Below are 19212 nucleotides of genomic sequence, written 5' to 3'. Positions count from 1 at the left end.
TCCCTTGTTATAATAACATTCCTCAGTCCCATGGTTTGTCCATTTTTGTTCATTAGCACACCACTTGGGCTGTTTAGCCTGGGGTTTGTTGGGGTTTGGCGTACAAGTTGATCTTTTTTAGCACTTCATCTACGAGCTGCTCCTTGTTTACCACTATATCTCCTTTCAATGTTGTCTTGGAAGACTTGCTTCCACTTTGCTGCGAAGATGAATCGTCATCAAGGTCCTTGAAATCCCCTTCTTTGTAGATCGCACAATTGTCCACATGGTATAGAGCCTCCTTGGTCAACTCATTCAACGTCCTGCTCCTCTTCATATGTAAGTCTTTCTGGAGATCTGCATTTCTTAGTCCTTGGATGAATATCAGCATAAGTCTAGACTGAGTTGATAGTTCTTCAACAGGATATAACTTAACATATCTTTTTAGTCTTAGGGCTGCCTTCCTTACAGATTCTCCATCTTTTTGTTTGAATTTATGGATTTGTGAGACGGTATTATGAGCTATTCCCCTTTGAGAGAATTCCTCAATAAACTCGTCAAACGCTTCCTCCATCGACTCAAAGTCTCTACGCTCCACATAGTCAAACCAAGTTGCAGCATCATCCTCTAGGGTTAGTCCAAACCCTGCAAATTGGGTAGGAAAATATAACACCTCTTCGGCTCTAATTACACTCACAAAGGGAACTACATGATCTGTTGGGTCTCTGTTTCCTGTGTATTTCTTGTTTACCCATTTTTGCACTTCAGAAGGTCTAATTCTGCGATGGTCTACAAACCTCATCATTGGATCACCCCGTCCAAGATGATACAACTCCTCAGGCCTTCTGTAATAGGCTGGTTCCTCTCCCAACGGTGCTCCTAAGCCATAATTTCTAACGGTTCTCACTGGAGGTGGTTCATCTCTTCGAACTCGTTCCATGGGTGGTCCTCCAGGCTCGGTCGACCCTTGTTTCTTACTCTCTGCTTGATACCTTGAATAGTGTGGTGGTTCTTGCAAATCCCTGAGCCCTCGTGCGGCTTGATAACCATCTCGGTTTTGGTCTGGTTCCATTATTGCACTCTATCGAAGCCATGTCTACAATGATGGCTGGTTTGCTAGTTGGTCTTGGTTGTTGAATGTTTGCAGTCTGGTGGAATGTGAGGTAGTGTCATACTCATTAGAAAATGGATTTGTTGACTTGCTTGGGGTGTGGACGGCTCTCGGCATTTCCTTAGGTGCATATGCTGATGCTCCTGGACGTGTTGCTCTTTCTACTTCCTCTAGGAGAATACGCTGGTATTCTTGCCCGTATCTATCAACAAAAACTATGCCCTTCCCTGTAGCAGTTTCATAAGAGAATAAGTAGAGAACCTTGTCTTTGCTTAGTTCGTTTACATATGGTTCTTTGCCGCAAAAGTAAGAGACAATACCCTCACTCTCATGTTTGTAGATTCCCACATTCTCGTTATAAGTTGGAATCCTAGTTGTTTTATTATCATACATACAAATAGCTCCGGGCCGATCAATGTTTGGTGGCAGTTCTTGAGTTTCTGAAACCATTTTCCCTTTTGCCACGTTATCTCCATATCTGTTATAATCTTCAGGGTTGCTAACTATTAAATAGTGGTTCCCCTTTTCGTCTCGGAATCTATCTCCATTATCATACACTCAGATTATCTCCAATCTTTGTGCTGGCCTCTTTTCGATACAAATGCACTTGCGGCCTCGATAGTCAGAATAGACTAGGGCTCCTCTTGAGTTTGTTCCCTCTAAGAAGATCATTGTGAGCCTCGAATCATTCAAAGGATTTTGGGAGGTGCTTTCTCCTCGCATAGGTCCATCATAGGTGAAACCTCCTGGTTGTTGACTACCCATCATGACGAAAGATTTGTCTGACGAAGTGTCAGTATCACTACCTTCCTCAATAATTGGTGCTAGAGGATCTGGCATTGCCTGAGTTACACTCTCTTCGGTGGACACTAAGCTACCTTGGTCACCTTCCACCTTCTGGTCTTTAACAATGTATCTTCCTGATCTTAAATTCATCAAACTTATCAATGCAATTTATCTCAAATTCAACCACTCACCTGGAAATGGGTCAATTTCTGCACAACTTCTTGCCATGTTGCTGAATATACTTATACATAAGCGTTTTAATTGAATCAAAGCATTTATCTGCTAGAGGTTATCTTAGTAATGATTGGTATAACTGGAGAGTTAATCTCAACCACTACTGTATTTTATACACTGCTGATGTTCTGGATTAGGTTTGCTAATCTGGAACAATACTTCCCTCTGATGATAGCCAATTTACGCGAAAAAGTCTGAATTCAGTCTTTGCTTTGTCAAATGGGCAAACAAGCTCCAAATTCACTTCACTGTCTAGGCCAGGTCAAATTTTCTCTGCAGTATGCCCCAATAGACATCCTACGCGTAGGATGTCTCTTGTTGTATTTTGCCTGGATTTTTGCACTGTTGTTTCCCTTTGTTGTGTTGAGATCATAGCTCCTTTAACTTTTTGATTTGGACACCTATTAGCTTCTCAATGAGTCAGAAATCTGTTCTGATGGCCTCTTGATGGTTTTGATCAATCTAATCAACTCCAAATTAGAACAAAGTTGACTAGGAGGCTTGCCTTAGGCTATAACACCTTACTATGCTCAAAGTCAAAGTCTGGCTTCATTTTCATGCATTAGACATCCTACGCGTAGGATGTCTTTTTCATCAGAATGGCTTAAAACTCAAAGCCCAAGCTCCCCTTAAGTTGCTGATCACTTTGGGATACTCAAAATTCAGTTTGGAGTCCCAAATCACTCAGAAGACATCCTACGTGTAGGATGTCTTTTTGGTCTGTTTGACCCCAGATTTGTCCCACAGCTTCCCTTGGATGTCAGTAACCTAGTGGTATGCTTAGATTTTGGTTTGGATGTCAAAAGTTCTAAATTTCTATTGTTTTTGCTTTTTTCAGTCAAAAGTGCTAAAGTCCGCTTTGAACCCAATTTTCTTACCCAAATGAGGTGAAACCCTATTCAGTCACTCAATATATCATGCAAGACATGCTCATGCAGCCATCTTATGGTTTTGGTCTCAAATTAATGTTTTGGCACTATTTGGGTAGGATGTCTAGCAATTTCAGTCTATCTGGCCTTATCCTGTCAAGATATGACAAAATTTCCACTTTCCAGTTGAAATTAGGGTAAACCCTACCTCCTGAACACATTGGTCAACTCAAAATTCCAAAATTCCTTCCAAATTGGCCTGTAGACATCCTACACATAGGATGTCTCTTGGCTTAAAATTAAAGTTTTTCCTGACAGGAATACTCCTGAAGCTTTGTAGATCTATCAGAAACACTCACAACAATTTTTGGACTTCAATTAGGCTTTCACCCACACTTTTGCGTCTTTTTGCTTCTTTTTCAAACTTGTAATGATTCTACCAAGTAAGTGTGCATGAAATGCTCTAGATCCTGAATCATGATGTCCTACTTACTCTACTTCTACCTATCATGAAGAAATGGTAATAATGGTGTTTTTGGTTGCTTTTTGGCCTCTCCGGACTCTCAAGATCTCCTCTCACCGCTTCTACCACTCCAACTTTTACTCTAGAACTCGACAACTACCTAAAACTACCTAAGTCTACCTCTTCTACCTAAGTCGAAGGATCTAGGCCAGACACATGCTTCCTAGACTCCCTCTAAGACCTAGAGAGTCCTCCAACCTTTGATCCTATCTAAATGTAAAGCGAGACTCTTGGCAAGCCAAAAATCCTAATCCTCAAGGATTAGTCTCGGTCACCTACCTAAGGTTTTTGTCCCGGTAGCGGATCCAATGTTGGACGGATACGCCGCAAAGGACGTCAGCACAGCGAGAACTCACCTAACATATAATGTCAGCTAAGGACGAAGCTCGATCCGCAGGCGCTTGGAAGCAAGCATAAGGTGTCAACCTACACTCGAACGACTCCTAACTAATTCCTACAGAGGTCTCTACCAATTGTCTAAGTCACAGCCTTCAAGAGTGCAAAAGAGGAAACTTCCTAATTCACCCAAACGCTATGCCTATCCCTACCATTTCCCTGTACATAGGCGTGTGTGAGTTAGGGGGCTTTTCCCATATCTTCTTAAAAACCCTCAGCTAGCTAGTCACTGGGCTAGTTGAGCCAAAAAAATAAAAATAATAAAAAAATAAAAGTATATTATGGACTCTTTGTGTGTAAATATTTCATTGTATATATGGCCTAGATATAGGGATTTTTTATAATTATTTTGGTATTTTATTTAAATATTTCTACTTAGGTGTGTGTTTTATTAAACCTATGTACACCTTCTTTCATCCTCTTACACCATAATGATATTTTTTGCCAATATCTACATACTCTAACCTCATATTTTTCCTTTACAAAAATCACTCCCACATTTTCACCCTCACCCTCGTGAAAACAAAAAATTGATTTCTACTCATTGGTTACTTTTATTATATTATTTACTTGCATACCTTTTTCACTTTCACCCAAAATAATTCACGGAGGGACCATATCATATGATTCCAATATCTTTCCATATCCATAACTCCATATTTTTATTGTTATTTTTACTCATTATTCTAACACCATGTGCTTATTGAGCTAAAGTCCATGAATAGTCCATACACTAGTCCCACCATGTATATATTTCTTTATTCACCAATAATCCTCCTCCATGCATGGGTCAAGGGAAACTTGGATGCTTTGTATTATAATATGACAAAGGAGGAGCTCACTCTTGGATGCATTGTACAAATTCAACAAAGGAGGGGGCCACTAAAAGACTTTTGCAAGCATAAAAAACAGGCTTTTTGGTGAGAATTTTGGCACCTATCTCCACTCTCAATTTGGAGCGGTGGTCACAAGAGAAAATGTAGCCCACGCTCTGAATAATCCGCTTAAATTTTTTCATGATTTTTGAAGCTACCATCGATGAGCTATGATTTTTTGAGTGGACCCTAGTCTGCCCACTTTTCTCACAAGTAGCCCTTAGTCTTCTCTCACCCTTCCACACACCTACTCACTCTTACACATCCCTCCCTCTCCTTTCCTCACTCAAACCTACAATTTCCATGGCTTCTCCCACCCTCTTCACCATTACACTTCTCTCTCATCCCTATAGTTCTTTTATGAACCTCTACATACAGACACCCTCTCCATGTCTCTCTCTATTGCTTCTATGTTACAATTTCATTTACCTCTCCTAAAAATATCTAAAATTCAGCATCTTAACCATGATAACTTCTGCAAATTGAGGATTTTTCATCAACAAATCCTCTTTTCATCGTGGTGGTCAACCGTGGCGGCGGCGTAAAGAAGCGAAGAAGAAGAAGAAGACCAGCGATCATTTTTTCCACAATCTACACAAGGGTGAGTTCAAGCTTCTTCAAAGCTTCACCATCTCAATGATTCTCTTTTAATTCACCCCTCTTCCTTCATCAAATCAACTCATCCTACCCATTGTAAATGTATCACTAACAATTCTAGTGATTATTACCACTAACAACTAACTTCTCTTGTAAAAATGCACCCACACTATCAACATATGGAGTAGGCAACCGCACAAGTAAAACAAATTCACTCACTCCCATGGAAGTTTCTCTCCTTTCACCACATCAATAATTCTCTTACTTGAGCCCACATCCATGTGACTCAAGAGAAAAGAGAGACCCCATTCTCATTTGAAATTCATAAAAATTCATAATCCTTGATCTTTCCTAATAAAATTTATTAGGCTTAATCCTAATCAAGGCTTCTAAAACCTATAAATAGAACCCACTCCTCCTTGTAAAAGATATCACTATAGCATTGCACACCAGATTGAGCGTACCACACGCCAGTTCTATCTTGGTTGTAAAGAGAGAGTAAGCTTTCTATACACCATCACCTTGGTGCATAGAAAAGCTTGAGCTAGTTTGAGTGAGTGCGAGTAGAAGATATTCTTCCCACCATTGTTGTATCTACCCCAACATCAATGAATTGGTAGTTTTGGGTGCAATTCATGTCCAAAGGCTCACACTTCTCCTCCAATTTGGCTTCGCAAACTCATTCAATTTCATAAGGTGACTTGTTTCATTGAAGGTTGTTGTTTTGTTGCTTGTGATTCATTGGCTATTGTTTGGCTACCATTGTAAGAGGGTGGATGGTGACAGGGCTCCCATAACCCTAAGACAATGTGCTAGTGATGCTATAACCAAATCTTGTCACTTGATTCCGCAAGCTCTAAGTTCCTTTTTGTGCAAAATATAAAGTTGAAGCTAAGTTGTACACCATCTCTCTCTCTCTCTCTCTCTCTCTCTCTCTCTCTCTCTCTCTCTCTCTCTCGTGTTTTAGTGTGTGAGAGTGTTCCATTGGTGTTAGGGTTAGTGTAAATTCCTTGCTTGTTTGTGGGTTGCTCTAACGATTCTCCTCTTTTGCGTCCTGGTTCGCTTTTAAACTAGGTGGTGCCCCTTGTGTAGTTGGGATTTGGCTGTGGGTTTGTTGTTTTGGTTTGTGTTGTGTTGTGCCCCAGCCCCATTGAGCAGCACGGGAGCCTTGAAGGGTGTCTAAAGGTTGCTCTTCGTGTTGCCCGCCCCGGACCGCCTCACTATTTAGCTACGTCTTTTTTCCTAACAACTGGTATCAGAGAAATGTTTGCTCATAGCTAATTTATCTCAAGGAAAGGATTCCTTGAATTGAGTGGGAGTTATGGCAGAGGAAGGGAAGCTCAAGGTTGAGAAGTTCAACGGCAAAAACTACCAACATTGGAAGATGCAGATTGAAGACTATCTCTACCAGAAGGACCTCTATTTGCCATTAGGCGGTCTTGTGAAGAAGCCCACAACAATGGCAGATGAAGCATGGATTGTCCTTGATCGAAAGGCACTGGGAACAATCCGGTTAAGCTTAGCGTCAACGGTGGCCTTCAATGTTTTGGAGATGAAGACCACGGAGGAGTTAATGAAGTCACTTGACGACTTCTATGAGAAACCATCGGCATCCAATAAGGTATTTCTTATGAAGCGCTTGTTCAATCTAAAGATGGCAGAGAATGGTTCAGTTGCAGAACACCTAAATGACTTTAACACAAACATAAGTCAACTTCGATCGGTGAAAATCAATTTCGATGACGAAGTGCGAGCTCTCCTTATACTATCATCTCTACCGGATAGTTGGGACAGCCTTGTGATGGTTGTAAGTAATTCTATCTCTGGCACAAATACTCTTAAGCTTGATGATGTTGTGGGTGTTCTCCTAAGCGAGGAAATACGAAGGAGAAGCACAGGAGAATCATCAAGTGCTGCACTGTCAGTGGAAACAAGAGGAAGGCCTAAGGAGAGGTTCAAAAACCAAAAGGGTCGTGATCGCTCAAGGCGGAGCAAGTCACGCACAAAGTCAGCTCTTGAATGTTGGAACTGCGTCAAGAAGGGCCACGTCAAGAAGGATTGCTGGTCCAAGAAGAAGAAGGAGACAGAGTCTCAAGACAACAAGCCAACATCGGAGGTCAATGTGGCAGGTAAAGTAGAGCAAGATGCTCTAATTCTCTCATTAGACAATGTGTCTAATTCCTGGATAGTAGATTCCGGGGCTTCATTCCATGCGACACCACACAAGCAACATTTCCAAGACTACACCAAAGGTAATTTTGGGTATGTATACTTGGGAGATGATGAAGCTTGTGAGATTGTCGGCAAAGGTACAGTTTCTGTCAAAACTGCTAACGGAAATGAATGGAAGCTTAAAGATGTTAGGCATGTTCCTTCTCTTCGCAAAAATTTGATCTCTACAGAACAATTGGACGATGAAGGTCACACCATTGCATTCGGAAACAAACGGTGGAAGATCTCAAAGGGATCTTTGGTGGTTGCCAAGGGAGAAAAGGTTGGTACACTTTACTTGTGTACTGTTAGCACGCAACCTTCAGCTTGTGCAGCAACTACAGAAGTTGACAGTGCGGCGTGGCACTACCGACTTGGGCATATGAGTGCCAAAGGAATGCAAATCCTTCAAACAAAGAAGCTTTTACCAGGTTTGAAAGAAGTGGACTTAGAGTTCTGTGAAGATTGTGTTTATGGTAAACAAAAGAGGGTAAAATTTCAAAAATCAGGAAATGAAAGAAAAAATAAAAAACTTGAGTTGGTTCATTCTGATGTTTGGGGTCTTGCAAGTACACCATCACTTGGTGACTCATTGTACTATGTAACATTCATAGACGATGCGAGTAGAAAAACATGGGTTTATGTCATGAAGAATAAATCTGATGTATTTTCCATATTTCAAAGGTGGAAAGCCTTTGTGGAAAATGAAACAGGTACCAAGGTTAAATGCGTCAGATCCGACAATGGAGGCGAATATTGCAGCCAAGCTTTTGAAAGCTTTTGTGCTAGCAATGGAATTCGGAGGCAAAGGACAACCCCAAGGACACCTCAACAAAATGGGATTTCGGAAAGGATGAACAGGACAATTATGGAACGAACACGAAGCATGCGTCTACATGCAGGCCTACTGCTTGAGCTTTGGGCGGAAGCTGTAAGTACGTCTGTGTACATAATCAATCGGTCACCCTCAACGGCATTGGATGGGGGAGTTCCACAAGAGGCATGGACAGGTAAACTGGGGAATTATGCATTTCTCAAAGTGTTTGGGTGTGAGGCTTTCATGCACATAGATAGAAGCCTAAGATCAAAGTTAGATGCAAAGTCCAAAAAGTGTTTCTTCATTGGCTATGGAGAAGGAGACTTTGGGTATCGCCTATGGAATCTTGAAGATGGTAAAATCTTAAGGAGTAGGGATGTAATTTTTAATGAACAAAATATGTACAAAGATTACTTGGAAAGAAAACAAACAAAAGAAACAGGTGATGAGTACATGGATCTTGAGGATGGTCAAGACTCAAGGACTGCAAACGGTGACAATGTGCAACAACGTCAACCAAATGAGGAGCCTCAACCTATTCCCCGAAGATCTACAAGAGCAAGTAGACCTCCAGAAAGGTTTGTTCCTTCCTTCAACCATCTCTTGATCTCAGATTCTGGAGAGCCGGAATCATATGAAGAAGCTATGCAACATGAATCCAAAGAAGAATGGAAGAAGAGCATGCAAGTGGAGATGGACTCACTACATCGCAACCAAACATGGGAGTTGGTTGAGTTGCCTAAAGGTAAGCGGGCACTTCAAAACAAATGGGTGTACAAGCTAAAGGAAGAAGAAGGTGGGAAGAAAAGGTACAAGTCTAGGCTTGTGGTAAAAGGTTTTTCTCAAAAGAAAGGTATTGACTTCAATGAAATATTTTCTCGTGTTGTAAAAATGAACTCAATTAGGCTTGTCTTAAGCCTTGTGGCTGCTCATGATCTAAATCTCGAGAAAATGGATGTAAATACGGCATTCCCTCACGGTGACTTAGAGGAGGAAATCTACATGCTTCAACCAAAGGGGTATGAAGTAAAAGGTAAGGAGAAAATGGTTTGCACATTAAAGAAGAGCTTGTATGGTTTAAAGAAAGCATCAAGACAATGGTACTTGAAGTTTGATCGATGGATGTTGGATCATGGATTCACAAGATGCAACTCGGATCACTGCGTCTACACGAAGAATTTGGGAGATGGGAAATTCATCATCCTAATGTTGTATGTTGATGACATGTTGATTGCAAGTGCTAACATGCAGGACATCAAAGACCTAAAAGAGGAGCTGTCCAAATCTTTTTCAATGAAAGATTTAGGTGCTGCAAAGAGGATACTTGGTATGAAAATATCAAGGGACAGGATGAAGAAGACAATAAAGCTATCTCAAGAAGATTACATCAAGAAGGTACTAGAAAGGTTTGCAATGCAAAATGCAAAACCAGTTTCTACACCTTTGGCTGGTCATTTTAAACTAACGAAGGATATGTGTCCAAAGACACAAGAGGAGATAGCCTTATGTCTAAAGTTCCATATGCTGCAGCGGTAGGTTCTCTAATGTATGATGTGGTCTGGACAAGGCTAGACATTGCACATGCAGTGGGAGTTGTGAGTAGGTTCATAGAGAACCCAGGTTTTTCTAGAAGGGTATGCTGATGCAGATATGGCAGGTGACAAAGATACTCGAAGGAGCACTACTGGCTATGTGTTCACGGTTGGAGGCACATTAGTAAGCTGGGCATCAAAGCTGCAGAAAGTGGTTTCACTTTCTACCACGGAAGCAGAGTATGTAGAAATGACGGAGGCAAGCAAAGAAATTCTGTGGCTTCACAGATTCTTAGAAGAGCTTGGATTCAAACAAGACAATTGTGTCTTGTACAGTGATAGCCAAAGCGCTATCCATCTTGCAAAGAACTCAGCCTTTCATTCAAGGACAAAGCACATTGAGGTGAGATATCACTTCATACGCACTCTTTTGGAAGAGGGACAACTAAAGCTAGGAAAGGTGCATACAAGTGAAAATCTTGCAGACATGTTTACAAAGGTGGTCAACAAGGAGAAGTTGAGCTTTTGCTCATCTTCAATCGGCATTCAAGGATAAGAAGCCAGAATTTACCCTTGTTATTTTCTGTGGTAAACGCGCACATTTGTAAGGCCCCCATTATGAGGAGAAGCCATCGTGCGTGAAGGAAAATCACTCACCGGAAACCAAAATTTTCACGGTCAAGAATCAGGGGCAACTTTAAAGGCCTCGGGGGCGGCGGCCGGAATATTCTTTTTCGCTAGAATATTATTTTTCGCCGGAATATTATGGCCAGACGGCGGCCGAAAAGTGGTCGGAAAACAACCGGTCGGTTGGCCGGTGGCCGGTAGTCAATAACCGATGGTCGGTGGTCGAAAGTCAATGGCCACTGACCTGTGGTCGGAAGTCAATGGCCGGTGGCCGGTGGCCGAATTCAAAAGCGGACTTGTCTTCTCAAGGGCGGCCACACATGGGCGGATTGGAGGGTCCGATTTGGACTTATTCACACAAGGGCGGCTACACATGGCTGCCTCTCATAAGAGAGGGCAGCCCTTTTGGCCTATAAAAGAAGGCCATTTCTACACAGATTTCATAGTGTGAAGTTGATGCAACAAGGTGAGTGTGAGGTGGTGAGAGTGAAGCAAGGCGGGAGCTCTATCAAGGGTTTAACCCCTTTGTAAACTACTTCTTCTTTTGAAGTGCTAAAGCCATTGAGTGGCTGCTTTCCCGTGGGCATAGCCCACATTGGGTGAACCACGTATATCGTGTGTACTCTCTCTCTCTCTCTACTCTATAATCTCTTGTGTGTGAAATCTATCTCTCTCCATTAAGTAATCTGCTCAATTATCTATTTAGCTACGTCTTTTTTCCTAACACGAGGTTGTGAGGTTTGCGCTCTCGGCTTTTGTGGAAAAGACGATGAAATTCGAATTTTAGGGTTTTGAACTTCGCGGGACACGCGGGTGCCCCTTTTTATAAAAAAATTGAAAAATGAATTTCAGCTCATATTACCACGAGCATTTCCTCTCATATTACCGGGTTCATTACCGTGGCGCAATCTACACTGCGCATTGGCCAATCACATTGGTCAATGCACGCAGTAAATAGTGTGTGTTAACACACACTAGCTAGTGTGTGCATTGGTCAATCCCATTGACCAATGCACACACTAATCACACTCTAATTAGCGTGTGCATTGACCAATCACATTGGCCAATTAACACACTAATAAGTGTGTGTTAACACATACTAATCAGTGTGAGCATTGGCCAATCCCATTGACCAATGCACACACTAATCACACACTAATTAGTGTGTACATTGACCAATCACATTGGCCAATGCACACACTAATCACAGACTAATTAGTGTGTGCATTGACGAATCACATTGGCCAATGCACACACTAATTAGTGTGTTTTAACACACACTAATTACTGTGTGCATGACCAATCCCAAATTTAACATATTAGGTTTTTCAAGTAATAAATTTGACAAATTTCAGAAGTTTAGATTTTGCAAATAACTAATAATTAACAAATTTAGGTTTTGGTGTGACTTCACTTACACTAATTAGTGTGTGCATTAGAATCATGCACACACTAACTAGTGTGTGTAAAGAACACATGCACTAATTACTGTGTGTAATTAGTGTATAAAGAACACATGCACTAATTAGTGTATGTGTATGCATGTGTGTGCATGTGTGTATGTGTGTGTGTGTATGCGTGTGCAAAAATAAAAAACATAACAACAAAACTTACATGGAATTGAAGATCTTGTTGCGAGAGGGTAAGAGAGTGGAAGAGTAGAGATAGTGGAGAGTAGAAGAGTAGATATGGAGGAAGAGCTCAAGGTTGTGAGGTTCGCGCTCTCGGCTTTTGTGGAGAAGACGATAAAATTCGAATTTTAGGGTTTTGAACTTCGCAGGGCACACGCGTACCCCTATATACAAAAAAATTTAAAAAATGAATTTTCGCTCATATTACCGCGAGCATTTCCTCTTATATTACCGCGTTCATTACCGCGAATATTATCGCGGTGCAATTTACACTGCGCATTGGCCAATCACATTGGTCAATGCACACACTAATCACACACTAATTAGTGTGTGTTAACATACACTAATTAGTGTGTGCATGGCCAATCTGAAATTTAACATATGAACTTTTGCAAGTAATAAATTTAACAAATTTGACAAATTTCACAAGTTTAGATTTTGCAAGTAACCAATAATAAACAAATTTAGGTTTTGGACTGACTTTATTTACACTAATTAGTGTGTGCATTAGAATCATGCACACACTAATTAGTGTGTGTAAAGAACAGATGCACTACTTAGTGTGTGTGTATGCATGTGTATGCATGTGTGTGCATGTGTGTGTATATGTGTATGCATGTGTGTATGCATGTGAAAAAATAAAAAAAACATAACAACAAAACTTACATGGAATTGAAGAGCTTATTGGGAGAGGGTAGGAGAGTGGAAGAGTAGAAGAGTAGAGATCGAGGACGAGCTCAAGGTTGTGAGGTTCGCGCTCTCGGCTTCTATGAAGAAGACGATGAAATTCCAATTTTACGGTTTTGAACTTTGCGGGGCACGCGGGTGCCCCTTTTTATAAAAAATTTGAAAAATGAATTTTTCGCTCATATTACCGTGAGCATTTCCTCTCATATTATCGCGTTCATTACTGCAAATATTACCACGGGCGCAATTTACACTGCGTATTGGCCAATCACATTGGTCAATGCACACACTAATCACACAGTAAATAGTGTGTGTTAACACACACTAATTAGTGTGTGCATTGGCCAATCCCACTGACCAATGCACAAAATAATCACACACTAATTAGTGTATACATTGACCAATCACATTGGCCAATGCACACAGTAATCACACACTAATTAGTGTGTGCATTGACCAATCACATTGGACAATGCAGACACTAATCACTCACTAATTAGTGTGTGTTAACACACACTAATTAGTGTGTGCATTGGCCAATTCCATTGACCAATGCACACACTAATTAGTGTGTACATTGACCAATCACATTGGCCAATGCACACACTAATCGCACACTAATTAGTGTGTGTTAACACACACTAATTAGTGTGTGCATTGGCCAATCCCATTGACCAATGCACACACTAATCACACACTAATTAGTGTGTACATTGACCAATCACATTGGCCAATGCACACACTAATCACACACTAATTAGTGTGTGCATTCACCAATCAAATTGGCCAATGCACACACTAATCACACACTAATTAGTATGTGTTAACACACAATAATTAGTGTGTGCATGGCCAATCCCAAATTTAACATATTAGGTTTTGCAAGTAATATATTTAACAAATTTGACAAATTTCACAAGTTTAGGTTTTGATAGTAACTAATAATTCACAAATTTAGGTTTTGGTGGGACTTTACTTACACTAATTAGTGTGAGCATTAGAATCATGCACACACTAATTAGTGTGTGTAAAGAACACATGCACTAATTAGTGTACGTGTATGCATGTGTGTGTATGCGTATGCAAAAAAAAAAAAACATAACAACAAAACTTACATGGAATTGAAGAGCTTGTTGGGAGAGGTAGGAGAGTGGAAGAGTAGAGATGGTGGAGAGTAGAAGAGAAGAGATGGAGGAAGAGCTCAAGGTTGTGAGGTTCGGGCTCTCGACTTCTGTGGTGAAGACGATGAAATTTAAATTTTGAGGTTTTGAACTTCGCGGGGCACGAAGTTCCGTTTATTTTGAGGTTTTGAACTTTTGCCCCTATTTATGAAGAATTTTGAAAAATGAATTTCCGCTCATATTACCGCGAGCATTTCCTCTCATATTACCGCGTTCATTACGGCAAATATTACTGCGACGCAATTTACACTGCACCTTGGCCAATCACATTGGTCAATGCACACACTTATCACACAGTAAATAGTGTGTATTAACACACACTAATTAGTGCGTGCATTGGCCAATCCCATTGACCAATGCACACACTAATTAGTGTGTAGATTGAACAATCACATTGGCCAATGCACACACTAATCACACACTAATTAGTGTGTGCATTGATCAATCACATTGGCCAATGCACACACGAATCACTCACTAATTAGTGTGTGCATTGGCTAATCCCATTGACCAATGCACACACTAATCACACACTAATTAGTGTGTACATTGACCAATCACATTGGCCAATGCACACACTAATCACACACTAATTAGTGTGTGCATTGACCTATAACATTGGCCAATGGACACACTAATCACACGCTAATTAGTGTGTTAACACACAATACTTAGTGTGTGCATGGCCAAATCCCAAATTTAACATATTAGGTTTTGCAAGTAATAAATTTAACAGATTTGACAAATTTCACAAGTTTAGATTTTGCAAGTAACTAATAATTAACAAATTTAGGTATTGGTGTGACCTTACTTACACTAATTAGTGTGTGCATTAGAATCATGCACATACTAATTAGTGTGTGTAAAGAAAACATGCCCTAATTAGTGTGTGTATGCATGTGTGTGCATGTGTGTGTATGAGTGTATGCATGTTTGTATACGTGTGTTTGCATGTGTGTGTATGAGTGTATGCATGTTTGTATGCGTGTGTGTGTGTATGCGTGTGAAAAAATAAAAAAAACATAACAACAAAACTTACATGGAATTGAAGAGCTTGTTGGGAGAGGTTAGGAGAGGGTAGGAGAGTGGAAGAGTAGAGATGGTTGAGAGTAGAAGAGTAGAGATGGAGGAAGAGCTCAAGGTTGTGAGGGTCGCGCTCTCAGCTTCTGCGGAGAAGATGATGAAATTTAAATTTTAGGGTTTTGAACTTCGCGGGACACGCGGTTGCCCCTATTTATAAAAGATTTTGAAAAATGAATTTTCGATCATATCGCGAGCATTTATTCTCATATTACCGCATTCATTACCGCAAATATTACCACGGCGCAATTTACACTGGGCATTGGCCAATGTACACATTAATCACTCACTAATTAGTGTGTCTTAACACACATTAATTAGTGTGTGCATTGGCCATTCCCATTGACCAATGCACACACTAATTAGTGTGTACATTGACCAATCACATTGGCCAATGCACACACTAATCACACACTAGTTAGTGTGTGCATTGACCAATCACATTGGCCAATGCACACACTAATCCCTCACTAACTAGTGTGTGTTAACACACACTAATAGTGTCTGTTAACACACACTAATTAGTGTGTGATTAGTGCTCTCGGCTTTTGTGGAGAAGACAATGAAATTCGAATTTTAGGGTTTTGAACTTTGCGGGGCACGCAGGTGTCCCTATTTATAAAAAATTTTGAAAAATGAATTTCCGCTCATATTACCGCGAGCATTTCCTCTCATATTACAGCGTTTATTACCGCGGCGCAATTTACACTGCGCATTGGGCAATCACATTGTTCTATGCACACACTAATCACACAGTAAATAGTGTGTGTTAACACACACTAATTAGTGTGTGCATTGGACAATCCCATTGACCAATGCACACACTCATCACACACTAATTAGTGTGTACATTGACCAATCACATTGGCCAATGCACACACTAATCACACACTAATTAGTGTGTGCATTGACCAATCACATTGGCCAATGTAAACACTAATCACTCACTAATTAGTGTGTGTTAACACACACTAATTAGTGTGTGCATTGGCCAATCCCATTGACCATTGCACACACTAACCAGTGTGTACATTCACCAATCACATTGGCCAATGCACACATTAATCACACACTAATTAGTGTGTGCATTGACCAATCACATTGGCCAATGCACACATTAATTAGTGTGTGTATGGCCAATCCCAAATTTAACATATTAGATTTTGTCAGTAATAAATTTAACCAATTTGACAAATTTCACAAGTTTAGATTTTGCATGTAACTAATAATTAACAAATTTAGGTTTTGCTGTGACTTTACTTACACTAATTAGTGTGTGCATTAGAATCATGCACACACTAATTAGTGTGTAAAGAACACATGCACTAATTAGTGTGTGTGTATGCATGTGTGTGCATGCGTGTGTATGAGTGTATGCGTGTGTGTGTGTGTGTATGTGTGAGAAAAAATAAAAAAACATAACATCAAAACTTACATGCAATTGAAGAGCTTGTTGGAATAGAGTAGGAGACTGGAAGAGTAAAGATGGTGGACAGTAGAAGAGTACATATGGAGGAAGAGCTCAAGGTTGTGAGGTTTTCGCTCTCGGCTTCTGTGGAGAAGACGATGAAATTCGAATTTTAGGGCTTTGAACTTCGTGGGGCACGCGGTTGCCCCTATTTATAAAAAATTTTGATAAATGAATTTCCGCTCATATCGTGAGCATTTTCTCTCATATTACTGTGTTCATTACCGCAAATATTACCACAGCGCAATTTACATTGCGCATTCGCCAATGCGATTGGTTAATGCACACACTAATTACACAGTAAATAGTGTGTGCTAACACACACTAATTAGTGTGTGCATTGGACAATCCCATTGACCAATGCACACAATATTCACACACTAATTAGTGTGTACATTGACCAAACACATTGGCCAATGCACACACTAATCACACACTAATTAGTGTGTGCATTGACCAATCACATTGGCGAATGCACACACTAATCACTCACTAATTAGTGTGTGCATTGGCCAATCCCATTGACCAATGCACACACTAATCACACACTTATTAGTGTGTACATTGACCATTCACATTGGCCAGTGCACACACTAATCCCACACTAATTAGTGTGTGTATTGACTAATCACATTGGCCAATGCACACACTAATTAGTGTGTATTATCACACATTAATTAGTGTGTGCATGGCCAATCCCAAATTTAACATATTAGGTTTTTCAAGTAATAAATTTAACAAATTTGACAAATTTCACAAGTTTATATTTTGCAAGTAACTAATAATTAACAAATTTAGGTTTTGGTGTGACTTTACTCACACTAATTAGTGTGTGCATTAGATTCATGCACACACTAATTAGTGTGTGTAAAGAACACAGGCACTAATTAGTGTGTGTATGCATGTCTGTACAAGTGTGTGCATGCGTGTGTATGAGTGTATACATGTGTGTATGCGTGTGAAAAAAGAAAAAAAAACATAACAACAAAACTTACATGGAATTGAAGAGCTTGTTGGGAGAGGGTAGGAGAGTGGAAGAGTAGAGATGGTGGAGAGTAGAAGAGTAGAGATGGAAAAGGGCTCAAGGTTGTGAGGTTCGCGCTCTCGGCTTTTGTGGAGAAGACGATAATATTCGAATTTTAGGGTTTTGAACTTTGTGGGACACGCGGGTGCCCCTATTTATAAAAAAACTTACAAAATAAATTTCCGCCTATATTACCGCCAGCATTTATTCTCATATTACCGCAAATATTACCACGGTGCAATTTGCACTGCGCATTGGCCAATGTACACACTAATCACACACTAATTAGTGTGTGCATTGACTAATCACATTGGCCAATGCACACACTAATCACACACTAATTAGTGTGTATTAACACACAATAATTAATGTGTGCATGGCCAATCCCAAATTTAACATATTAGGTTTTTCAAGTAATAAATTTAACAAATTTGACAAATTTCACAAGTTTATATTTTGCAAGTAACTAATAATTAACAAATTTAGGTTTTGGCGTGACTTTACTTACACTAATTAGTGTGTGCATTAGATTCTTGCACACACTAATTAGTGTGTGTAAAGAACACAGGCACTAATTAGTGTGTGTATGCATGTCTGTGCAAGTGTGTGCATGCGTGTGTATGAGTGTATACATGTGTGTATGCATGTGAAAAAAGAAAAAAAACATAACAACAAAACTTACATGGAATTGAAGAGCTTGTTGGGAGAGGGTAGGAGAGTGGAAGAGTAGAGATGGTGGAGAGTAGAAGAGTAGAGATGGAAAAGAGCTCAAGGTTGTGAGGTTCGCGCTCTCGGCTTTTGTGGAGAAGACGATAATATTCGAATTTTAGGGTTTTGAACTTTGTGGGACATGCGGGTGCCCCTATTTAAAAAAATAAATAAAAAATGAATTTCCGCTCATATTACCGCGAGCAATTATTCTCATATTACCGCATTCATTACCGCAAATATTACCACGGTGCAATTTACACTGTGCATTGGCCAATGTGCACACTAATCACACACTAATTAGTGTGTGCATTGGCCAATCCTATTGACCAATGCACACACTAATCACACACTAATTAGTGTGTACATTGACCAATCACATTGGCCAATGCACATACTAATCACACACTAATTAGTGTATGCATTGACCAATCACATTGGCCAATGCACACACTAATCACTCACTAATAAGTGTGTCTTAACACACACTAATTAGTGTCTGTTAACACACACTATTTAGTGTGTGCATTGGCCAATCCCATTGACCAATGCACACACTAATTAGTGTGTACATTGACCAATCACATTGGCCAATGCACACACTAATCACACACTAATTAGTGTGTGCATTGACCAATGACATTGGCCAATGCACACACTAATCACACAGTAATTATTGTGTGTTAACACACACTAATAGTGTATGTATGGCCAATCCCAAATTTAACATATTAGGTTTTGCAAGTAATAAATTTAACAAATTTGACAAATTTCAGAAGTTTAGATTTTGCAAGTAAGTAATAATTAACAAATTTAGGTTTTGGTGTTACTTTACTTACACTAATTAGTGTGTGCATTAGAATCATGCACACACTA

Source organism: Adiantum capillus-veneris, chromosome 8 (assembly GCF_014529385.1).
Source record: "Adiantum capillus-veneris isolate H3 chromosome 8, ASM1452938v2, whole genome shotgun sequence".
Classification (NCBI taxonomy): Eukaryota; Viridiplantae; Streptophyta; class Polypodiopsida; order Polypodiales; family Pteridaceae; genus Adiantum; species Adiantum capillus-veneris.
Note: the sequence above shows the minus strand (reverse complement) of the source record.